We start from the raw sequence: 26447 nt of genomic DNA on the forward strand, positions 1-26447 counted from the left end.
GGGGCTGTTCCTTCTTTGTAACCCCCTTTTTAAATGAACATTAGCTTGTGTTGGAATTCTATCACTTGCAACTGCCCAAGCCCAGTCTAATGTAAAAAGTAACCAGGAAAAGAGGCCCAGATGAAGGCTTGAGGATTAGAAAGAACATAGGGTTTGTATGTGTGGTGCTCAGTTTCTGGAGTAACAATTCCTTTTCTTGAAGTCCTGCTTGATTCCCAGCCCCCCTACTCCCAATTCCCTAGAGGCAGTGCTAGACATGCTAACCGAAATTCATCCACTGCTTTAACCTGGTAAGGTGGGATCACCATGGAGATTTCCAAGCCATTTGCATATATTTCATCTGCCTGGATTGTGCCCTATATTGAAACTGAAATGTTTCCTAAATCACACCCTGTTCGGCAAGAGCCCTAACCCTTAGCCAAGTCTGCCTGCTGGTCTAGCCAGGGCCAGGCTCAGGCTCCCGCATATACCCTCAGGTCTACTTGCAAAGAGATACAGCCCTCCAGCATTGAGAATCCAGCCAGGGCTGTGCTCCTCCTGCTCCGGCACCACTCTGCCGACAGGAAGGCTTGATTTGGTGAGGTCAATGTTCTTGATGCCCCTCTGGAAGCCAAACATTCCATTATCCAGCTGGCTGATTTGAAAGGGACTGGCTTTACTGGACTGTCTCCATGGCCCCCCATTCCTGGACTCCTCCCTCTGGGCAACGGCCCCTCTGTATTGTGGAGAGATGGCCAGCATGACTTAAACTTGAGCCTAATCAAGTGATGAAATTAACCAACCGGCCCTCCATTTTTTTGCATCTTGAAAACACTCTTACTGTTTTCAAGTGGATATCAAATTCTTTTGGGTTCTTACCCTGCTTTTAAAACACATATTGCCACATGGTTTCACCATCCTATGTTACGCATGCCTGGAGGGCAGTGGCCTCCTTCCCCCGAAGAGCTAGCTGGAGCCCCAGATGCACAGGTGAGGGTCTCCTTGGTGATTATTGGGCATTTATGGCCACATGGCCCCAAGGAAGAGCTAAAGATCCAATCACAGTAACAGGGTAAAATATTTGGGCAGTTTATTGGTATTATGCAGAAAATTTTAAGTACTGATTGTTTTAATAAATGCAACCATTTTGTTTTACAAAGCTAGGGCAAACTGCTTTTTGGCATAGTTACAATCACCACAGATCTCAAACTAGTGGCTGCCTTACACTAGAATGAAATCATGTCACCGAGTCCAATGTACCCTTCTTCCAATACGCATCTTCATTCATGCAGAAAGAAGAAAAGCAAGGAGAAGGGGTGCCTGGGTGGCTCAGTTGGTTAAGCGTCTGCCTTCGGTGCAGGTCATGATCCCGGAGCCCTGAGATTGAGCCCTGAGATCGAGCCCTGAGATCGAGCCCTGGGATTGAGTTTTCCATTTCTGTAGTTCTCCTTGGGTACACACCATGCCCCTGCTTGGGCACAGCAGTCCCCTCTGCCCAGGAGATGTCCCAGAAATCTGAGGACGTACGGGGTCGTCACGCAACTCAAGTGTGCAGCCAGAGCTTTTTTCGGAGGATACTTCTAAATTTAAAGAAGGGCCACATTCTTGTTTGCATTTATGATCGTCTTGGCATCATGAAGTGCTACTTTGTTTGTTAGACTAACATGAAAGGAACAGATGCAGGCTTAATAGGTTGAGGATACATTCTTGCTAAATGATGCCCATACGACAGCAAATCTTGCTATCTAAAAAAAGGTTTCCCTGGGGCGCCTGGGTGGCACAGCGGTTAAGCGTCTGCCTTCTTCGGCTCAGGGCGTGATCCCGGCGTTATGGGATCGAGCCCCGCATCAGGCTCCTCCGCTATGAGCCTGCTTCTTCCTCTCCCACTCCCTCTGCTTGTGTTCCCTCTCTCACTGGCTATTTCTATCTCTGTCGAATAAATAAATTTTAAAAATCTTAAAAAAATAAAAATAAAAAAATAAAAAAAGGTTTCCCTATACTTACTTCAAATTCAGAGAGAGGGGTACATTTGTTTCTCATGCAACACGTGGTAGCACACAGACAGCGGACTAAAAAGAACCTATGACACAGCAGTAAGTACCATGTTTATATTTAGAGTAGCAATTTAGTTGCATTAAAATAACATCAGTCACATTAAATTTATATTGTTAATTTGAATTAAACATGTGATTTTCTTGTATTTAGTTTTTCTGCTTTTGCTTATATAAATGCACAGGAGCTATAGGCATAAATAATCTATACTTACATTTGTACACATTTAATATTATAATTAATGTAACTCAGTGCTTCAAGTCCATAGATTTTATTTTTCCCTGAATAGTGGAACATTACTGAAGTTTGCAAGGCATTAGCTAACACAATAGCTGTGTTAAAACTGGTTGGTATGGAGCGCCTGGGAGGCTAAGTTGGTTAAGTGGCTGCCTTCGGCTCAGGTCATGATCCCAGGGTCCTGGGATCCTGCCCAGGAACCCACATCAGGCTCCCTGCGCAGCGGGAGTCTGCTCCTCCCTCTCCTGTACCCTCCCCCCATGGGCCTGTGCTCATGCTCTCTCTCAAATAAATAAATAAAATCTTTAAAAAAAAAAAAAAGACCAGTTGGTATGATCATAAATTTTTATAAAATATTTTCAGAAACATCAGAACCCCGTAAGTCACTGTGTTTGTATAAAAGCTAAATACTTCAAACTCTAGATAGTCAAAAAGTCAATTGCAGTGACTTTCAGATAAAGATGGAGATTGAAAACATCATCTAATACTGCTTCTTCCAAAACCCCACTGAAACTACACCAAAGAGGCTTATTTTAAGACATAAAACCACAAGTTGAAGATGGCAATGACAGCAATACTTCTGAAGGCTGTACCTAGGTGGTTGAGTAGAAATTGACTTGCAGGCCTGAAAAGGCTTCACTCTAAGTCAGCAGCGGTGGCCACTCAGGATAAATCTAGTTTCCCCTGAAACCTCAGCCTGAGGCCCAGAAACTGGATACCCTGGGGGAGGATGGTGATGGGGAGAAGATAAAAAGGATGGGTTGTAAGAAGTAGTAGGTAGGTCTCTCAAGTCACTGGCCTTCCTTACACAGCTGAGCAACTGTCTCTCCCCCTCCCCAGCAGAACATCAGAAATATATTCTCTGGATCAGAGAAACCAGGGAATCTCTGGTGTGGAAAACCAAGTCAAGGGCAGGGGAACTGTGCCCAGAACCAGGGGGATATGAGTATGCTGACATCCCCAGCCTCCCCTCCCAGTCTCACTCCCAGAATAACGGCAGACAGGCATTTATCCTCCACATGGGAGACCAGCAGCACATTCTGAGAACAGCCTAAGAAGAAGAATTCAAAGATAGACAACAGAGGCGCTAAGACAAACAGCTGCCCCACATCACCTACATCACAGCTTTTTTATTTGCACACCCTTAGTCATGCTTGTACAATTAAGAACTATCAGGCATCTGGGGCACCTGAGGGATTCAGTTGGTTAAGCATCCGACTCCTGATTATGGCTCAGGTCTCGGGTCATGATCTTAGGGTGGTGAGATCAAGCCCCACGTCAGGCTCCATGCTGGGTGTGGAGCCTGCTTGGGATTCTCTCTCTCTCTTCCCCCACCTCTTTCTTCCTCCCTAAAAAAAAGAATTATCAGACATCTGAGGATATAAACCCTCACATAAATGTTGGAATAAAATACATAAACAGAAAAAGGCAACTTGAAGGAAACAATGATGAGGTTGGCAGGGAAAAAAAATTTAGTGTCAACAGAAGATAATAGAAGATTTTCAATTAATAAAATAAGAATAGGAAGCTCCAAAAAAAAAAATAAATAAAGACACAGAGAACAACAACAAAAAATGTAAACATGTTTGTAGAAATGAAAACTCAATACATAGACCAGAAGATAAAGTAGAACAAATCTTGCAGAAAGAAATCAATAAGAAAAAAATCATGAAAAATAGGAAGGAAAACATAAGCAAATTAAAAGACCAGTCCAAGAGAAGTCCCTCAAAGGGAGACTAGGGAAAACAATTATTTCCTCAATGAAATAATTTAAGATTTCTGAAAATTTCAGGATATGCATTTTCATTGTGAAAGGGCTTACCCAGTGTCCAGTGACAAAAACAGACCCACACCAAGACACATCATAGAGATATTCTAGAACATAGGGGACAATGAGAAGATGCTGTAAGTTTTCAGAAAGGTGAAGGGGAAAAGATCACATACAAAGTAACAGGAATCCAAATAATTCTGAAGTTCTCAACAGCAACATAGGAAGTTAGAAGAAAATGGAGCAACGCATTCAAAATTCTGAAGGGAAATTAATTCTAACTAATATTAAATATCTAACTAACTTCTCAACTAAGTGTGAGGGTAAAGATTTTTCAGTGAAAAACTTTACCCCCACTTCACACACACACACACACACACACACACACACACACACTTCTTTTCTAAGGGAGTTTCCAAAGAATACATGCAACCAAAACAAGGAGGTAAACCAAGAAAAAGGAAGACATGCTTTACAGGATAAAAGAGATCCAACACAGGAAAAAATGCAAAGGAATTGTCATATTTACCCAGGATGATGCACCAAGCATGAGGGCAACACATCTGGACTTATACAGGCCCACATGCTTCAGAAGAGATAAAAAAATAAATAAAATTGATATAATACCCAACACACATCAATGTACCAAGAAGATATTTCAACATCTGGTAGACATGTGTACATAGAAATAATTGCGTACATAGAAAACTAGGCAAATGAGAAAACAAGACAATTCTTAACTGAGGGAAAACTACAAGCTGAACAGTAAAGAAGAAGTAATCATAGTTTTCTATATGACTCAACACTGAGTAGCCTACAGAGTCATAAAAATGTAACCCTGAACATTGAGTCAATCAAAATTAAATCTCAATCAGCAGGATGAAGAGCTGAGAAGTGTTTATGACTGGGTTTGGTAAGAGTGGAAGAGACAAGATATCTAAATCCTCATTTCATGACAGGAAGTCAACAGGTAATACTTAAACCTGAAAAAAACAAGAAGTAATATCACAAGCTTGGTACTTAAAGATATGCAGGTAATAACAGAAGTAGTGCTTTTTTCCCCCTAATGCTGTGCCTTTTATCCCTGGTAACTTATTCATCCCATAACTGGAAGTCTGTCTCCCACTCCCCTCACCCATCCCCCCACCCCCTTCCCTTCTGGCAACTATCAGTTTGTCATCTATATCATCTAATTCTGCTTTTTGTTTGTTTGTTATTTATTTATTTAGATTCCACTTATGAGTGGAATCATATGGAATTTGTTTTTCTCAGTCTGACTTATTTCACTTAGCAAAATACCCTCTAGGTCCACCCAAATGTTGTCTCAAATGGTACAATCTCAAACTTTCCTGTGACTGTGTAATATCCCATCATATATACACCACATTTTCTCTATCCATTTGTCTATTGACCTCAATGTCCATCAGTAGAAGAAGTGTCTTAATTTTTTTTTAAGATTTTATTTATTCATTTGAGAAAGAGAGTGAGAGAGCACAAGCCAGGGGAGCAGCAGAGGAAGAGAGAATTGAAGCAGGCTCCCCGATCAGGGAGCCCCATGTAGGGCTTGATCCCAGAACCCTGGGATCATGACCCGAGCTGAAGGCAGATGCCTAAGAAGTATCTTTAAAAGATCAAGGTAGATGCCTCTGGGAAAAGGGATATGGAGAAAATAGGTTGGAGACTATTTGTCTTTGCAAACTTTGTAGAACTAGCTGATTCTTAAAATTATGTGCACATTTCACTTTAATAAAAATAGCAAGCTCACAGAATTTCATGCAAGACAGTGCAAAGAGCAGTGGTTTATGGTTAGAACCAGAGACCCAGATCTAAGTGCAGGAGGCAGGATATATTATGACTTTCATGGGCCCTATGAACTTTTGACTTTGTGAGCTCCTCCCACTATAATATCAATATTTAACATTATTTGTTTGGTATAACTTAAAATACTTCAAGTTTTTTTCTTCTTCTTAGGCAAAATTCAATAAAATTTCATGGGCTCTTTAAAAATATCATTGACCCCTAAGCACTGCACCTACTGGATAAATCCTCCCTGCAGGAAAAAGGAAGGAGGAAAACGCAGATTTATGTTTTCTCTATAAGTAACAAAGTTCCCTTTGCTGGGAATCAAATTTCTAGGTCAGAATGATGGCAAATTAAAATACTTCATAAACAATAAAGCTTTGTTTGCTCTGATCCCAATACCATTAGTACAAAACCATTTTACAAAATGTTTTCTCTTAATTTTTCTAAACTTATTTCATAGCAGAAACATCATGTTGAAATACTTGAACCCAGCAGCTTAATGTAAACCAGTATTGAAGCTGTTGGATATATTTTCAATTTTCCATAGGGTTATTCTCAACTGAATACAATATTAAAAGGCTTTTATTTCTCCAATTCTTTCTCCATTATTATAAAATGAACCTGACATTTGCCTTTGAGTTACAGTCTTTATACGTCCATATGAAGATTATATCATGCATTGTGATCACCTTAATCAGTCCCAATTCAATTGGGTTGAGAACAACACTTTATTCCCAAAGATGCAGGTGAAAACTAAAAGAATTGCTTAAAAATCTTTTCAATAATACCTTGCAGTTGTGCACTTTTTCTTTCCTACTTGGATGTTTTTCTATCATTTCCATTTCAGCATACCTAGAATGGAACTTCCCTTTAGTATTCTCTCTCTCTCCTGACTTACTCAGTCCATTCATTGGTACAATTCTTGTCCCTCTAACTTAATCCTAGCTTGAACCTAGTATTCTTGCCTCTCTTCCCCATTCTCAATATCTAATGGATTAGTAAGCTCTATTGACTCTTCCTTTCCATTATTTCACACATTTGTGTTCCCCATTCCCAAACCGATTACCCCTTCTCTTCTCTGTACCTGAACGTCTGTCATGGCTTCCTAATTGGCCTCACTCATCCAACTCTTCCTCCTTCAGTCCATTCATCCTACACATCTCCGTCACAGCAACTTACTAGCATGGTGGTCATCATGTTCAAAAGTATTCAACAGCCCGCAGCTGCCTATCGGATAAAATGGGTCAACTGTGTCTAGTAGCAAACTACTCTTGCTATTCTCAGACTTCTTAATCCACTTTTTGTCAAAAAGTCCTTTGTAGAGCACCCCCATGCCTTTGGTCACTCTGTGCTTTCTTCTGGAATGTCCTCTTGTGGCTTCTCCTTCCCTTTTATTAATGTGGCTCAAGCCATCTTCTCTTGGAAGCTTTTCCTAAGTATTCATCCCATAATGATTTTGTCCTTTGGCTTCTTAACGTTTTATTGTCAGTACATTCATTTAAAACATATCATATACTGCTTTTTAATGGTTAGTTATAGCCTCTTATTTACATATCTTGTTGCCTGAACAAATTAAAAGCTCCTTGAGGGTCTAGAGTCTGTCTGATCCTAACATGGTGTTGGCCGCATAGTATGTGTCCATTCAGTAATTGACTAATAAGGGGAAAATATTTTTGGTTGACTTCTTTCATTTCCATGTAGAAAGAGGGCATTGTAAAAATGTGAAGGTACTTAATACCACTGAAGTGTGGTATGTATATGTATATATACATATATATACACATACACACTTTATATATATTTTATATGTATTATATAATTTTAATTGTAATAAAACATACATAACAGGAAATTTATCTATATTATATATATAATACATATACACTGAGATTCATGTTTTATAAATCTTCAAATTATATCTAAACTTTTAATGTACTATCTACTTAGTTTATCAAACATGAATGATTTGGAAGAAAACATTGGGTTCAAGTCCCCGCTCTATCAGAGACCAACTATGTAATGACCTTGGGCAAGTTAACTTTTTTTTAAAGATAGATAGGTAGATAGATAGAGAGATAGATTGAGAGACAGAGCATGAATGGAGGGAGGAGGAGAGGGAAAGGGAGAAGCGAACTCCCCGCTTGGAGGGGAGCCTGACAAGGGGCTCGATCCCAGAACCTCAGGATCATGACCTGAGCCGAAGTCATATGCTTAACTGACTGAGCCACCCAGGGGCCCAAAGTTCTTAACTTTTAATGCCTCCATCACCTGGTCTGTAAAATGAGTAGATGGATTCACTAGATAATCTCCGAAGGCCCAGTTCTATGAGTCTATGACTTGACATCTCTGGAGAGCACACAACACCTCCAGAATTATGGGAGAAAATGGTCTATCTGGCTCTCTTCCCAGATTTGCAAACCAAACCATCCTAAGTGAACATAACCTATTCCACTCCCAGCGCTGAGGATTCTAAAAACAGTTTGGGAAACTGATAGCAGCTGTGGATTCAGAGGGCTGTGCTTCCGCCCCATCCTGGCTGTGCCTCTTTTTTGGGAATTCCAGCCAGACTTGTACTCAACCTGCATCCTGTCCTAGGGGGACTCAGTGGACCCAGGCGCACAGGGAAGGGATAAACCCCTCCTTTACCTGTGGCCTCTTAGCAAGCCTCCAGCTCCAGCTCTTCGCTTGGGGGAGGGGTGGGAAAAGGACCTTTTTCTCCCCTCAACTACAACAGATTAGGGACAGTTTGAGGAAACAGGTCTCATTCATTAGCTTAGCAAGATTTCTGAGCAGTTTATTAACTTCAAATTTTAAGTGGAGGGACTTTTGTCTGTTTTGCAGTTACAAAATCCTTTAAAATACATATTTTAAAAATTTTCCCACTCTTTGGGTCAGACTACTGTGTTGATGGTTGTCCTTTGAAATTAATTATGGAAGCGGAGTTATTTCATTGTTTGTTTTTTGTTTTTCAAAGTAATACTAGTAGGTTTTGTTTGAATTTGCAAAAATCTCTAATTCATCTTTTGGCTGAGGTTAGTTACAATAATTACAAATCTGTTAACCAAAACGGCAATAATATCAACAGTCTTTAAACGAATGAGCACCTTTTAAAACCCCAAAGGCTTAATTTATACTTGCTAAGTTGGGGGCAAAAGATGGGGGGCAGGGGTTGTCATCTTAATTGTAGATCACCAGGCCATCCCTGCTTTACCAGGAGTCCTGAACAAAGGGAAAAGCCAAATACTTTAGGCCTGAGATCACCGGATTCTCAACCAATCTTTGTTTAAAAAAAAGAGAGGAGAGAAAAAAAGCGAGAATTTCTTGCTGTCATTGTTTTAATAAGTATTTAACTATTAAGTGACTTACCGATTTCTCTACAGGACTTAAGGTTATTTCTATAATGATTAAACAAAATTGAAACGAAGTGGATGGGGAAAGTTGGACCATATCAAAATTACACGTTGCAAAGATAAGGTTGGCAACAAGATTAAAATACAAAAAACATATGAATAAATTTTGGCTTATTTCTTGGAGTTTTGCCACAATCCTTGTGAGTAACAATCCTTGTTTAATCATCACAAAATGTTATTTATTACCAGGCCACTCCTACTAAAACCTTCTCTGAGATCTAGCCCCCAAGTGGCTCAATCCAGCTGCGCCAGAACCCTACATATTTTGCTTATCTTTCTTCGGCTAATGGTATGGTTTGTTCAATATTCACTTGAGGGGTCATTGCATCAACAGTGCCAAGATCCCCAGGGTTAACGTCTTTAAATTCTGTAAGTCCTCATTGTTCATTTTTCTGTCTTTGTGATTGATGAACTGTCTGGGGTTGGCCAGATGAATAGTGTGGTTACTCTGGCATTTCCCGGGACTTGACCTCCAGCCTCTCCAGTGGTTACCTTGAGTAGCCAAGTGTTTGGATCCTGCCAAACAGAGATTCGGTGGTTATAATCATTTTTCCGGTTATGTTGGCAAAGAGGCTTTTCTGTCAGTGCCTTTGTTTCTAATACCAGTTGTGTGGTTTTGTGATTATACTGCAGTTCCTTCAAAAAATTTCAATACTACTGTGATACTTTTTCCCAAGAATTTCATAACCAACACATTTTTTTAGTATTAAAAGTAATACTGATTTTTTTTAAATCCAGAAGATTTTCCTAAAAAGGAAACTCAATCCCAGTTTGTTTATTGGCTTCTCTAAAAATTAAGTTTTTCTGTCTTTAACCACCACGTTCAGGCTGGGCTAGAGGTAGAAAAGGTCACAGAAGAATTCTTCCAAAGGAAAGAGTATAAATGTTTCTATACCCCTTTGATGAGTCAGAAACAGAAAACTAGGGGCTGGGTGACAGCTCACACATTAAAGAATTCTAGAAAAGAATGTTGCCCTCAGGCTCAATGATTTCAGAGCTATATTTCTCTCCTTGAAGTTGACCTTTGGTAATAGATGTCAACAGTGGAGGGTGGGAGGAGAAAGGGCAAAACAGAGATCAGGGCTACTGTATTCCTTTTTGGCCATTTTGTCCCATTGTAAGATCATGTGTCTTTATATATATACACATATTTTTGAGAAGTGATTGACATACGAGAAAGCTGCACATATTTAATGTATACACCTCGGTGAGTTTGAAGATAAGCATACACCCACGAAACTGTCACTACGAACAATACAATAACCATAACCATCACCCCGGAAAGTTCCCACCCTCCCTCTTTTTTTAAAAGAAAATTTAATATAAGATCTACTCTCTTAACCAGTTTTTTAAGTATACAATTCGGTATTAATTATATGCACGATGCTGTGCAGTGCATCTCTAGGACTTAGGCATCTTGTGTAACTGAAACTATATGCCCTTTGACTAATATCTCCCCAATTCCCCCTCCCTGTGTATTTTTATTTTTAGTCAGCAAATAAGTCATCATTAAGATGAAAGAGTTGAATTCTCTCCTTGTGAGGCTCATAGTAAACATTTCTTGCAACCTCGGAACTCTTAGGCAAAAATATCCATCTATATTTATTTCATGACCATTTTAAATAATGAATTTCATATATTCCCATATGAACAGAAGAGGCAATATATCCTAGCACTCAGAGCACACAATGTGTTTCCATTCCCAGTTCTGCTAGTCACCAGCCACGACTTCAGGAAAATATTTAGCCTCTCAGTTTCCCCATCTATAAAATAGTGATGGTAATACTTACTAATAATGCTCTTAGGGTGTTATGAAGGATCCAGTGACTACAATGCATAAATGCATTTAGCATAGTTCTGAAAGAATGGCATTCCATAAATCGTTATTATTCTTCAGATTTTTTTTTCAACAGTACCTGATACATAGGAAATTTTTGAATACTTTACCTTGTTTTTATTATGAGACTGAGCTAAGGCTTTATAAAAATCTTATTTCATTGTTAAACCTTACAAGTAGGTATGATATACATTTTGCAGATAAAGAAATCAAAGCTTAGTGCTATGGACTGAATGTTTATGTCCTCCCAAAATTCCTATGTTGAAGCCCTAACTCCGATGTGATGGAATTTGAAGGTAGAAACTTTGAACATTAATTAGATTTAGAAGAAGCCATAAAGATGAAACCCGCACAGTGGAATTAGGGCCATTCTAAGAAGAGAAGGAGACCAGTGCCCCCTCTCTCTCTGCAAACCAGGAAGAGGCCTCTCCCCAGGAACAAAACCTGCTGGCACCTTGATCATGGACTTCCCAGTCTACAGATCTGTGAAAAATAGAAGTTTGTTGCTGAAGTCAGCCCATCTATGGTATTTTGTTACTGCAGGCTGAGCTGACTAGGACACTTAGCAAGGCTAAGTAAGGTCACCCAAGATCACACAGCTGGTAAGTAGTTGCCCCAGAATTTGGCTAAGTGATGCCAAAGCCTGGGCTTTTTTCCACCAAAACACCACTGCCTCCTGAAGTAAAAGGGACACTACTTGGGTTTTCCACTCAGAAAATTCCCCTGAACCAGCCTGAATCCAGCCAGGACACTTTGCTATCTGTGTTATACGTGTACATTACTTGACTTTTCTGTGCCTGGCTTTCTTCACCTGTAAAATGGGGATAATAGTAATACTCTATCCCACAGCATTGTTGAGAGAATTTTATGGAGACATATAAAATGTTTAAAACAGGGGCCGCTGTATAGTAAATTTTATATTATTGTTTTTATTACTATTTATCTGGGATCAACCCAGATTACTCATTGGGAGATGGGAGGAAAGAGCAACAAATACTTTATTTTCAGCATAGATTGTGAGACTTTATCTAGTACACTACTAGTGCATTCCCTGGGGAGCATTAACTTTGTGGTTTCCCAAAACTATCCCTGAGGATTTTAGAGCAGAACCCTACCGGTCACAGGTCAGAGCTTTTCAAATAGAGATCACGACCCATCCCCCCAGCCCTCACCCTACTCTCACCTCCCACCCCCAAGTCCGACCACTAATCAGAATCTGCAGGCGTGGGCCAGAAATACCCACTTTTAACAAGTATCCCAGGCGACTCAGCTGCGCAGACTTCTAGCCCCTTTTAAAATGAGAACAAAATGAGACGCAGAGAGGTTACATGATTTCCCCAAAGTTCAGGGCTCTTTCTACCGCCAGGTGTTAACATTCACACGGAGGAGCTGCCTGGTCATCCCAGGGCCCTCGCCAGGACAATTTTTCATCCCTGCCAGCCCAAAGAGGTAGAGACTCACTAGAAACGCTGACCTAGTCTCACAGACCTGCACCCCTCCTCCCGCATACCAGGGCTGTTAGAAAGCTGAGGGAGGGGGCGAGACTTGCGTGGCAGGCAGGCGCCACAGCTCTTGTCCCCTCCTCTGCGAGCTAGGGGGACAAACAGGGAGAAAAGGTAACTCACTTGAGCCGGCTTGCATTCTTGGCCTGGCATAAATTCTACAGGACTCTGCACGTAAACAAGTCATTTATCTCTCTTTGGCTTAGCCCTGATTTGAAAAATAATCCTAGGTTAGCCTTTTGAAAAGCATCTTATCTCTCTTTTGTATTCTTAACCAGATGCAACCCTCTGTTTCTGCTCTTTCGTGGCTGCTGACACTGGGGTTGAGGTTGAACCCACGGACCCTGCAGAAGACCCAGGTTGCTCATTTACTTCCTCGCGGACAAGCTTAACTGTGCGTGGAGATCCCCCAAATGGTTTCGTAGCAAAAATACTATGGACTTGTAACTGTAGCCTTAAAAATCAGCAGAGGCTTTTTTTCTCTGAGAGCTCCCAGGTATTTCAAGAAATCTAAAACATAAAGGAAAAAAAAAAACAAAACTCTTCAAGCTCTCCTGGAACCAATTTGTAGATGTTGTCCAACAGCTGCCTTAGCTATTGTTCGAAAACACAGAAACGCAATCTCCTTTTGTGGGTTGTTTCTAAGTATCTCCCAGGCAGGGATAGCTAATAAAATGGGAACAACTGGAGTTGCCAAGAGAAAACCAAGAGAATTGTTATAAATACCTAGTCTTACCCAGGGAGCAGCTAAGCTGAAAACATGCCAGTTGCTAAGAAGGATGCTTCTACATTCCTAAAAAGGAAGGAAAAAAAATAGTTACAGGGACTTGTTTCTAGTTCTCGATACAAATACTCCCTACGTGGAATCTTTCCTTTGGATTGCCAGAAGCAGGGGGCTGGAGGGCAGTCATTTTTTAACCCGGTGGTTTTTCCTCCTGAAGCCCAGAAGAACATCCTGGAATTCCTTTATTGTAACACTCATCCATCTAATAATTGCTTGTTCAATATCTGTCTTCCAATTAGACTATAAATTCTAGGAGAGTGACTATGTTTTTCTTATTTGCTACTGTGTCTCTGGTATAGAGCCCTGGCACATAGTTTGACGCTCAATAAATATCTTTTGAACAAAATGCTGAATAAATTACATAGAAGCCATAGCCTTCAACAGGAGTGATTGGAACTAGTAAGATTTAAATTGCAGATGAAGCCACTATGTGGAGTTCAAATTGCTGTATGTCTCCAAGAGGGTGGAGTATATAATGGAATTAATTAGATGAATAGGGCGAATTTCTAGTTTTGAAGACAAAAGCAGGGAAGAGTCTTGTGATTGCATTGAACCTGGTGTGATTACATTGGTAATCATTAAGAATCAAAGAAAAAAATGCCAAATTGCACGTAGATCTGGCTACCTTAAAACATGTTTCATCTTGGGCTGCTTGGGTGGCTCAGCTGGTTTAACATTTGGCTCTTGATCTCAGCTTAGGTCTTGATCACAGGGTCATGAGTTTGGGCCCCTGCATTGGGCTCCATGATGGGCATAGAGACTACTTAAAAAAAAAAAAAGTTTCATTTATTATATACCACATGTTAGTGTTTTAGGTTCAGTTTGTTTTGACAAAGAGGGACTTTAGATTTATTTAAAGGCAATAGTATAAAAGTGGTCACATTTGTGGTTTAAACTGTATAAATTCTACAACACAGAATCTTAAAGCCATCTGGGGTAGTATAACATCATTGCTGGTTTTGTTGTTGATAAACAAAGTTCTTGAAAAATAAAGTTTTGGGGCGCCTGGGTGGCTCAGTCGGTTAAGCATCTGCCTTCAGCTCAGATCATGATCCCAGAGTCCTGGGATGAAGCCCCAGTGGCAAGTTCCTTACTCAGCAGGGAGCCTGCCTCTCCCTCTCCCGCTGCCCCTCCCCTGCTAATGCTCTCTCGCTCACTCTCTCAAAGTAAATAAATAAAATATTTTTTAAAAATAAAAAATAAAAAAATAAACTTCTATGTTAAATGTATGAAGTGCCTGCAATAATGTCATAAATGCTACATGCTTTAAAAAATTAAGAGAACAATATCATCTCATTGATACAACCTCTTTTGATGGGATGAATATCTATCTGAAGATGTCATGATGAAAGCCTAATTGAAAATGTTTGTGAGTGTATCTCTGTTGAACTTCAATCCTTGGAGGTACTGCCTCTTCTGCAGAAAACTGAGAAAAATGGGCTCAGAATTGTAACGGCAGATCAGAATCAAAACTGGAGAGCTATAAACATGTAGGGGAGACAACTATACTCATATTGACTTTTTAGTTAAGGAATTTTGAATAGACTATACTTAGGAAAAAATCACTTGTATTAATGTATACCTACAAATGTAAATATGGTTTGTTTTTAGAAAATCTGTAGTTTGGCAGCTTTATTGAGGTATAATGATATACAATAAACAGCACATATGTAAAATGTATGATTTGATGAGTTGTTTTTTTTTAAAGATTTTATTTATTTATTCGACAGAGATAGAGACAGCCAGCGAGAGAGGGAACACAAGCACGGGGAGTGGGAGAGGAAGAAGCAGGCTCATAGCGGAGGAGCCTGACGTGGGGCTCGATCCCATAACGCCGGGATCACGCCCTGAGCCGAAGGCAGACGCTTAACCGCTGTGCCACCCAGGCTCCCCAATGTGCCACCCAGGCGCCTCTGATGAGTTTTGACATATCTTTATATTTGTGAAACCATCATCACAATCAAGTAAATCCATTAGCCTCAAAAGTTTCTTCATGGTCCTTTATAAACCCACCCTCCTGTTCCTTCCCCCAAGCAAACTGATTTTCTTTCTTTCTTTCTTTCTTTCTTTCTTTCTTTCTTCCTTTTTAAGTAAGCTCTATGTGGGGCTTGAGCTCACGACCCTGAGATCAATAGTTGTGTGCTCTACTGACTGAGCCAGCCAGGCGCCCCATCTTTCTTTTTTTTTTTTAATTAAAAAAGGTTTAATTGTGATTAAAAAAACATAAAATTTATTATCTTAAGGATATAACAAAGATTAAAGTAGAGATTAACAAAATAGAGAATAGAAAAAAATCATAAAGCTAAGAGTTGCTTTTAAAAAAGATCAACAAAATTGAGAAACCCTTAGATTCTCTAAGAAAAAAAAGACAAAAACTCAAATAACTAAAATCAGAAATGAAAGAGGGGGGATTTCAACCAATGCTACCGAAATAAAAAGGATTATAAGAGACTACTATGAACAATTATATGCCAACAATTGGGTAACTTAAAAGAAATGGAAAAATTCCTAGAAGCAGACAACCTACGGAGACTGAATCACATAGTGAAAAAAAAAAAAATTCTGAACAGACCATAATTCCTAAGAAGATTGCATCAGTAAACAAAAACCTCCCAACAGATTCCCCTGGTTCATAGATGTGTGGGCTAGAGCATCAGGAAAGACTAAAGATTAGATTGTAAGAAAATACAGAAGCCATGTTTCAAAGACCCGAATTACAGGTATTCATCAGTTTGTAAGACATGAGTCTCAAATAGCTAGCAGTTTGGTTCTCAAAAGATCTCTAAATTGTGTGCGGTTACTTGGGAAAGTCGGTCCGGACTCTGTCATGATATAGGCGGAAGGAAAAAATCCAGCAACAATATTTTCTCTAGCAGCAAATGAGATGTGGCGATCAGAGGAAAGTGGGGTATACCAAATGGGCAACGTCAGTCAAAAGACAACATGGCACGGAATGTCAGCATTATGGTCAGGCCTCAGACACTTGGCATACCAGTAAGTAAAAAGGGGTCTTGAATTGATGTGGAAGGAAAAGTAGGTTCAGGTGAATGCACAAATAAAAATAATTCCAGGTGACAGGCAATGATCATCATAGCAGGTAATACACTTCTGGATGAAAGAGAAGGCATAGAATGGATTGATTATTCTTCTTTGGCCATTGCTTGGTAGTCTCATTTCCAAATCATGTATAGTCTCTCTAGTTTCTAAGGACAAAGATTAAAATATATATACCTCCTAACAAAGAAAAGCCCAAGAAAGAAAAAGAAAGAAAGAAAGAGAGAGAGAGACAAAGAAAGAAAGAAAGAAAGAAAGAAAGAAAGAAAGAAAGAAAGAAAGAAAGAAAGAAAGAAAAAGAAAATTAGTGTTGACAGTAGAGAAGTTGGAGCATTGTTGGTGGGATTTTTTAAATGGGACAACTACCTTGGAAAATAGTATGGCAGTTCCTCATACTATTTTGTTTTATTTTATTTTATTTTATTTTATTTTATTTATTTTAGAAAGAGAGAGCACAAGCAGGAGGATGGGCAGAGGGAGAAGCAGGCTTTCCCGTGAGTAGGGAGCCTGATACAGGGCTCCATCCCAGGATCCCAGGATCATGACCTGAGCCAAGGGCAGATGCTTAACCGACTCGACTGAGCCACCCAGGTGCCCCCCTCATACTATTTTAATTATTCATTTAACTCATTACCTTAAATTAATTACTAATTTAATTAGACATATTATTTTAATTTAAGTAGAACTGCCATATGATTTAGCAATCCCATTTCTGGATATATATCCCAAAGAAATGAAAGCATGGTCTAAGAGATGTTTGTACATCCATGTTCATAGTGGCACTACTCACAATAGCCAGAGGCGGAAGAAACACAAATGTCCATCGGCAGATGAATGGAAAAAAAAAATGTGGTCTATACATACAAAGGAATACTATGCCACCTTAAAAAGGAAAGAAATCTTATCACAGGTTACACGGATGCTTCTAGAGGACATCATGCTAACTGAAATTATCCAGTCACAAAAGGGCAAATACTGTATGATGTCACTTCTATGAGGTATCTAAGGTAGAGACAGAAAGTAGAATGCTGGTTGGAAGGGGCGAGGTGGGGGGGCGAAGGGGTTGTTCAATGGGTATAGTGTTTCAGTTCTGCAAAAGGAAAAGTTTCTGAGGATGTTTCACAGCAACATTATGTATATTTTATTTCACAACAACGTAAATAGACTTAACACTACTGAACTGTACACTTAAAAATAGCGAAGATGACAAATTCTATGATTTTTTACCACAGTAAAACAAATTCTATAAATACATAAATAAAACTGACCATACCAGGCACTGACAAGAATGTGGAGGGACTGGAATTCTCACCCATGGCCAGTGGGAATATGAAATGGTACAACTCCTTTGGCAGTTTCTTAAAAACTAAGCATGCTCCTGTTCCACTCTAGGAATTTACCCAAAGGAAATTAAGGCATAAGTTTATACAAAGACTTGTATAAGAATATTCATAGTAGCTTTATTTGTAATAGTTAAAAGCTAGTAACAATCCAAATGTCTCAACAGTGAATAATCAAGTTGAGTAGATCCATACAATGAAATACTACTTATAAAATAGGTATACATTTTAGATAACAGTTCTTGAGTTTCTATTATGCATCAAGCACTGTGTCTAATGCTTTAAACATGTAATCACAACTCAGTGAGGTAGGAATCATTGGCCTTATTTTACAGATGATGAAATGGAGTCTTGAAAAAGTTTGTAACACAGGGTTTCATAGCCAAGCTATGCCAAAGCCAGGGCTTAAATTTAGGTCTAGAGAACTGTCAAAGATAGAATGCTTAGTCACCATACTGAATTTGTGAAATTCAACAGAAGTAACACACTGATTAGCTGATAGTAAACATCCCAATTGAAGAATTCTCTAGGGGGGGAAAAAAGCTCTCTCCGACTGCTCACCAGTGGTGTTAACTGACATATTGTACAATGGTTCACGATGTGGGCTTTCAGTGTAAAGAGCCTACGTGTGAATTCCCATGGCTACCATTTCCTAGTTAGGTGAGCTATTTCATCTCTGTTCCCTTAGCTTTAGGATGGAGATACTAGTCTACCTCATTCCCTGCTTGTACTTACAACAGTTCCTGGTATATAGTACACCACCACCCATCTTATTTAACTTCTTCAATGTAACTGTGAATGCCTCCTATCTCAATTAAGAGGGATAAGATACTTTTAAAAAACCAAAAAAACACTTCATTCAACTTAAGGTATTAAAAGTGATTCTGTGTAATGCCCTGGGCAAGGCACTGCTGAGGAGCAGAGTTGAGTGAGATGAGAGATTCCTTCTCCTAGGAAATCTGCAATCTCTTAAGCAAAATGCTACACTTGGCCTCTTCAATATTCTTCACACTTACATGCCCCTGCGCCTTGTGCTTGGTTGAACCTTACATTTAAAATTTTGACTTTGCAACATGCTAACCGATTTGGCATTATGATGTACTCTGTAGAGATCATTTCCCATTTAGGGCTTCCTAAATTACCAGCCCCACTTCTTTCTTGATGGGAATAGTTCTTGATATTAATATTTCATTTCCTTTTACTGCTGAAACCTAGTGAAACTCACTAAGCTAAACCCATTTTGAAATAAAACTTAAGTATTTTTAAGCACCATCAAACATAACTTGTAGGTATTGCAATGTTATCCACAGAAATTGACTCCCCCTTTCATGAGAGGCAGAAGGAATTACAGGTGAGAGTAGCTTCAAGAAGACCAAGTTTTTGGTACTAAGTAGATGACCTCTTTTGCTTATGTGAAAAGCTAACTAATATTGATGTCAGATTGACAGAATCTTTCGAAGACCAAAACTAAAACCAGGTTCCATGTTAGCGCAACACAACTTGTCTAAATTGACCACGTGACCCCTCTGTCATGTTGGCTTTAGGAGAGGACAACTAGAGCAACTGCGTCAGGTTGTCTGGCTTAGGGATCAGCATTGTGCTAGATGCTAGGTGGTGGAATTACATTGTGGGTTGAACTGTGTCCCCTAAAAGTTCATATATTGAAGTCTTAAGCCTCGCTACCCCAAAATGTGACCTTATTTGAAACTGGGATTGTTTCACATGTGATTAGTTAAGTTAAATCAAGGTCAGTAGGATGGGCCCGTCATCTAATAGGACTGGTGTTCTAATAAAAAGGGGAAATTCAGGCACAGAGATTCACACACGGGGAGAACACCACGTCCAGATTAGTTGGAGTTATGGTTCCATAAGCCAAGGAACTACTGTAAGCTGGGAGAAAGACCCAGATCAAATGCTTCCCAGACACCTTCAGAGACAGTATGGTCCTATTGACCCCTTCATCTCAGGCTTCTAGCCTCCAGAGCTGTGAGACAGTAAACTTGAGTTGTTCAAGCCATTCAGTACACGGTACTTTGTTACAGCATCCTAGCAAACTAGTATAATTTGGGAGGGGAATTCTGTTCTCTTCTCTTTTTTCTCTCAGTATTCCATAAAAGCTAGAGCTCTTCTACAACTTGCTTTATTTGTTTGTTTAAATTAAGGGTATAAAGACAAAGTCGTCACTTCTCCCATGCTGCTTAAGAGCTGCTACAGGAGATAGGACAGACCAATTGGGAGGGCATACTTGATCTCAGCTCCATCACTCATTTGTTGGGTGACTTTGGGCAAGTTACCTAGACTCTCCCAAGTTTCAGTTTCTTTATTTATGACATGGAGATAATAAGATCACCTGCCAGTGTTGTTGAATAATTTAGATAATGTATGTAAATTAATAGTATGTTTTCATAAACTGCAGCCATTATTATAACAAAACAACTACAATTTAAGGCAGAAAAATCAAGACAAGATCAGAGGTGAGCAGGTGCTTTGGGGGCTTAGAGCGGTGAGATCTCACATATGGCTGGGGAACCTGGATGAAGGTGGTGGCGTTTAGGTTGGTTTTTAATTGGCAGATGGGATTAATGAGAAGGCATTCATGGTGAAAGAAACAGCATGAACACAGGCAACGTGTCCCCCAAACACAGGCACATTCAGCAAGTAGTATGGCTTAGACTGGAGGGCTAGATATGAATATTAGATTAACTGTCTTCCTTAGAGAACACCCTTCACAACCTTGGCTTAGGAAACCACCTAAGCTTTACCCCTTTGCATCATATTGCCATATTTATTTCCTTCTTAGCTTGTGTCACAAACTGTAATTCTGCTATTTATCTGTTTACTTATCTATTGTCTGTAAAGGCAGAGTCTCTCTCTCTCTTATTCAGATCTATATCCCAAGGAGATGCTCAACAGATATATGTGGGAAGAAAGGAGGGAGGGGAGAGAAAGAGACAGATTGAAAGGATGGGAGGAAAATGAATGAATGGAACAGTAGAGGAGTCCTAGCAGATCAGGTAAAGAGGTACTCTGGAACCAGAGCACGAAGGGGCTCTTGAAAAGGCAGGCTGAAGATTCCAATGCAGACCTCTGAATCAATCAGTCTATCATCTATCTCTCTCTCTCTCTTTCTCTCTCTCTCTCTATCTATCTCTCTATCTATCTATCTATCTATCTTTTAAGATATATATCTATAGCTTTTTTAAAGCCCCAATGCAGGGCTTGAACTCATGACCCTGAGACCAAGATCATGAGATCAAGACCCCAGCTGAGATCAAGAGTTGGACTCTTAACCAACTGAGCCACCCAGGCACCCCTCTGAATCAATATTCTTAAGAGAAAGAGTAAGTGTTCGGTATATCAGCCACCCCCGGTGAGTCTTACCTTTAGGCAAATTTGGGAAATGCTTTAGACCAATGGGTCTCAAAATGTGGTGCCTGCACCAGCAGCCTCAGCAGCATCCGGGACTTTGTCAGAAAGGCAACTTCTTGGTCCCCACTACAGACCTACTGATTCAGAATCTGTATTTTCACAGAATCTGTATTTTAACAAGGTCCAGGATAATTGAAAAGCACTTAGAATTAAAATCCTGCCTCTTACTGTAACATTTAGTCTTAACGTGTTTGGGCTGCTATAACGAATACACCATAGCCTGGCTGAATTAAACAACATACACTTATTTCTTGCAGTTTTGGAGTCTGGAAAGGCCAAGACCAAGGTGCCGGCAGATTCGGTATCTGGTTAACAGACAGTTGTCTTCTCGCTGTGTCTTCACATGGAAGAAGGGGAAAGGGAGTCCTCTGGGCCTTTTTTTAATTTTTTATTATTTTTTTTAATAAGGGCATGAATCCCATTCGTGACTTACTTACCTCCACAAAACTCCACTTCCAAATACCATCACATCTGGGCTTGAAGTTGAAACTCTGTCAGGTATTTCTGCTGTAAGTATCCTTGTTGTAAACATCTTTGTTGCAAGCATTTTCATTGCATAACAAATTGGCCATAAGACAATTTTGCTGTAAATGATTAAAAAAATAACTTGTTGATAGTTTGGTTTCATTTTTCCATTAATGTAGAGATCCATTTTTATATTGTAGATATATGTTATATAAATCTTAGCCTTCATAATGGTCTACACAGTGGCACAGAGTTTTAGCCCCATTTCCCACGGAATTTTGGAACATCTATAAATGGAGATGTAACAATATGCCAAAAAAAACAATAATGTGAAGGGCTTTCATGCCTCAATACAAAGCACATCTACAAATACTCATCATAGTATTTAGAAACTGATACCTCTCTTAATGAAGAAAGAAATTTTAGTGAAAAAAGATAAAGCATGATGCCAAAGAAGGCGACGAGTCAACAAGCAAAAGAAAAAAAAAAAAGTATAATGCTATGAATGAAAGACTTTGGTTTTGGTTTTTTAGCTTTTTTTTTAATTAAATATTTTGAAGACAAATACTTAGGTACAATTCACAAAATAAAATCAGTTATTTGGGCAACATTGCCATGAACCTACCTATGTTATATATTTCAGATATATTCCAATGTTTTGCATTTTGCAATACAGTCTTTTAAATTTTGTCATTCATTTTTCATGTTTCATTATATCCCTTTTAATGATTGTCCCTCTTTTATTTTTCATGATTTTGTCTTTTATGGCAAAATTGCCTGACAATGGATTAGTTACGCAGCAAAAACATTTGTGGCAAAGATGCTTATGACGAAACTACCCAGAACCAGTCTCAACGCATGAATTTTGGGTGACACAAACACTCAGTCTGTAGCACATTCTTTGATGTCCACTCACTGCTTTGCTTCTTCCAGGTCTGAGTAAAGAATTGGGCTAAATGTATTTTGAAGTGATGGGAGTCTTAGAAATAGAAATCAGAAATATAAATATTTCCACTCTATTTGGTGCCTATAGATAGATCTCAGCCTCAACCACGAGAGTTCCTTAAAATTGCAACACACAAGTAGCCTGTTAAACGGTGGTTATTCTGGGACATTCCAGTCTGAAGCCAAAAATGATCTCCCACCCGAACTCCAAGAGCTCGAAAGGAAAACACCAGTGACAGTAAATCACCGCAATTAGAAAAAAAGACAATGCAGGAGAAAACAGACAGAAACAAACCCAGAGAAATAATCTGTCCATTTAGAAAAATTCTCAAGTCTGTTTGTGAGGAAATACTTAAAGAGTAGGGAACAGACCAAAATCCTTTAATGAATCATGGAATCTGCAAACTGGTATCAGATGTTCTCCAGTCATAGAGCCACGGGAGCCCTAGCAACATTTCAAATTCTTCCAAATAAGGTAGCCCCAGCCAAAAGCTATGCTCTTAAAGACAATGATTTCCTCTTACCTGATTGTCTTTTGGCTGTAGAATGAACTGATTGTTGTCAGAACTAAAGTGCACTTATACATGTAAGACTAGAAGGATTGTGGAAGTTTCTTTAAGCACACACACACACACACACACACACACACACACATACACCCCACATTTTTACTGAGTCAGACTTTCCAGCGTATCAGTTGGAGAAAAGGGTAGTATAAATCCAAGAAGAGAAGCTGTCTGTGGTTTCATTTGGTGGTCAGGGAGCTAGGGGGATATGTTTTCCCACTGTAACATAGCAACTTGATTTCAGTGCTGCTCGTCTGTCATATGCATGAAGGGAGATGCCAAATACCCCACAAGAGAATTTTCCAGAAGGTGTAGGGATGGTCTTTACCCAGCCTATGAGCTCTCAGACATACATATAAAAAGTAACTACTTCAAGCTGAATTTTTGGATTCCAGAAACTTGAAGAGTAAATAGTATAGAATTGTAGACTCCTGGCAAGAACTCTTAATAGAATGCTAACTACAAGAGTTCTTGTGTATCAATATATTCATCTCCTCCACCCCAAGGGTGGGGGTGGCATGCTGCCTGGGCCAGAGTCAGCTCCCCTGGCTGGTCGTGTCAGGTGGTGAGCAGCTGACTTAGTTTACCCCAGTGTGCCACATAATATGGTTCTCTGTGTGTGACGAGTTGTGAGAAGACTGGGAAGCGCTGGTGTGAATTACACCCAGGCTGTAGGCTTTCCAAATGTATGAATAGATGGATGACTTTAGGTGGCACACAGGCATGCCATTAAAAACACTGAATTGCTTAGTGAGAAAAAAACTTTCCTATTCAATTCTTGTTTAATCCTTCTGACCAGAGAAAGATAAATGATCAGTTTGGTGTTATCATATCTTCAACTATTAATTTTCCTTTTAACAAAGAGAGCCCAAGATCACAGATACAGAGGTTTGGCCACGCAAATTCTAGTTGGGATTTAATAACATCGGTTTGTTTTATTACATTTATTTTTGGCCACTGATTCTTTTTCTAAAATGTATTGAAGTGATTTCAACTTTCATTCTAAAATAAACTTATTTAGACAAGAATAAAGAGTTGATGCAAGGAAAATACTGAACAAAAGATGGTACAACTTGTACCTTTCCCATATGGCAAAAACTTTAAAGATGATATTCAATGACTAAAGTTCTAAAAAACACCATCCATTGGATCACTTGAATTCACTCTACTATATCTCTGATAAATCATTTAAAATCCTTCTGGATGTAGAAAACATTGTCATGTATTTCCCAGGACCTTCCTATCAACAATTCTAATTAAATATTTGGAGATACTTCTCTTTTCTTTAGTTTCCTCCCCCATACTGTTAATATCCTTCTTCTCCTGTGACACAGACACACCAGACCTTCTTTCTTCAAGTCAAACTCTTCTATTCCCCTTCGACACAGTTCTGGTCACACTCACCTCCCTGGCAATTATTCTCTGGGTTTATATTCTAAATTATCAGTGTCTCTCTTAACTGAATCAGTAAAAAGTATTTTGGTTGCATATAGCAAAAAAAACCAAAAACAACATACAAACAAACAAACAAAACCCAGTTAGCTTAGGCAAAAAGGAGGCCTTATTGGCTCACATAATTAAAAACTCCAGAGTAAGTTTCATTCAAGGCATGGTTTGGAACAGGCACTCACAGAAAGATGGCCGGGATCAGGATTCACTGTCTCTCTCATTTCACAGCTCCATTTCTCTAAGAAAGAAATCCAGGGAGCCTTTTCCCTCAGAAGAGCAACATGGTTAAAAAATACAGCCTTACCTTTTTGCAATCTCAAGTCTAGTAGAGCCAAATGGGAATCTTTCAGAAATCCAGAAAAAGTCTCATTGTACATTACCAGCTCTGAATGTGTCACATGTTTTCTTCTGAGCTAACCACTGTTACCAAAAGAGTCAAATATGCTGCTCAGTCAGGAGTAAGAAATAAAGACAACTTGACTGGAAGTGCATGGCCTTAGGTGAGGAAAAAGTTGATGTCTCAGAGGGAAAACAAATTGTATTTACTGGAAAAACTCATATTGTGTGTCCAGATATAAACTCAGTTCTCTGGGTAAGGTAAAACCAGTGAATATAGTTGGACAATTGCTTCCTGTATTATGAACTTCGTATGTCAATATAGGAGTGAGTGAGCGAGTGTTCTCCATTCTGAAACTATACCAGGGCCTATTGTTTCCCAGTCCTCTCTGTGCTGGTGACCCATGCATGGTGGGAGAAATAGAAAGCATGACGTCAATATAAGACAGTGTTCTTTCGTTTTCAGACCAAAGCATATAATTAACAAGAGCTGGTGAGAAGAACAAGAAGAAAAAGTAGGAAGAAGAGGAGGAGGAGGGGAAGGAGGAGAGTGTTCTAGTATTGGATACCCTGATAGCAACCAGGTGTGGGAACTGACAGCCAGAGAGGTGAGAGAAAACCATACCAAGTGGTGACTATACTCAAAAGCAGAGCAGAATTGTCAAGAAGAAGAACAAATTTTCCAATTTCAAAACTCGGTGTAGAACTACAGTAATCAAGACACTGTGGTATTGATATAAAAAGACATATAAATTGATGGGACAGAATTTATAGTCTAGAAATATTTATGGTCCAATTGATTCTTGGAAAAGGGTCAAGAAAAATGTGAATTGTGTTTTCAACAAATAGTGCTGGAATAATTAGATATTCACGTGCAGAAAGATGAATTTAGATCCTTACCTCACATCATATGCACAAAAATAATTCAAAATACATCATAGAGCAAGTTGTAAAAGGATGCTCAACTAGACTGTATCAAAATTAGGGGCGCCTGGGTAGTGCAGTCGTTAAGCGTCTGCCTTCGGCTCAGGGCATGATCCCAGCGTTGCGGGATCGAGCCCCACATCAGGCTCCTCCGCTGGAAGCCTGCTTCTTCCTCTCTCACTCCCCCTGCTTGTGTTCCCTATCTGGCTGGCTGTCTCTCTGTCAAATAAATAAATAAAATCTTAAAAAAAAAAAAATTAAAATCATTTGTACTTCAAAAGACACCATTAAGAAAATGAAAGGACAAGTTGTAGAAAGAGAATGTCTGCAAATCATATATCTGATTAGTATCAAGAATATATGAAGAACTCTTTCAAATTAATAATAAGAAGACAAACAACTGGATTTGAAAAAGAGACAAAAGGCTTGATGAACATTTCACCAAAGAAGATATACAAGTGGCTAATAAGCACATGAAAAGATAGGTAACATCATCAGTTATTAGGAAAATGCAAATTAATATCACAGTGAGATACTGCTTCATACCTGCTTCGAATGGCTATATTC

The 26447-nt window shown here is 39.3% G+C and overlaps 1 protein-coding gene and 1 long non-coding RNA gene across 5 annotated transcripts in view; one reads left to right on the forward strand and one right to left on the reverse strand.

The window, feature by feature from the left end:
- The window catches only part of LOC130543528 (uncharacterized), a 30758-nt gene extending 4662 nt beyond the window's left edge, over positions 1–26096 (forward strand). Inside the window, exons 1-3 of one of the 2 annotated variants that reach the window (XR_008958926.1) lie at positions 12606–12982; positions 21604–21704; positions 25423–26096. This is a non-coding gene — a long non-coding RNA (uncharacterized LOC130543528). Of the gene's footprint in view, positions 1–12605; positions 12983–21603; positions 21705–25422 lie in introns of those variants that run through there. The other variant, XR_008958925.1, reaches the window with a different exon arrangement.
- The window catches only part of UTRN (utrophin), a 539750-nt gene that overhangs the window by 492548 nt on the left and 20755 nt on the right, over positions 1–26447 (reverse strand). For 2 of the 3 annotated variants that reach the window (XM_057310986.1, XM_048225919.2), the window contains exon 3: positions 21633–21779. The exons of the other annotated variant lie outside the window; for it this stretch is intronic. The gene's annotated coding sequence lies outside the window, so the exon portion shown is untranslated. The remainder of the gene's footprint in view (positions 1–21632; positions 21780–26447) is intronic. 3 annotated transcript variants of the gene reach the window in all.

Source organism: Ursus arctos, unplaced genomic scaffold (genome assembly GCF_023065955.2).
Source record: "Ursus arctos isolate Adak ecotype North America unplaced genomic scaffold, UrsArc2.0 scaffold_13, whole genome shotgun sequence".
Classification (NCBI taxonomy): Eukaryota; Metazoa; Chordata; class Mammalia; order Carnivora; family Ursidae; genus Ursus; species Ursus arctos.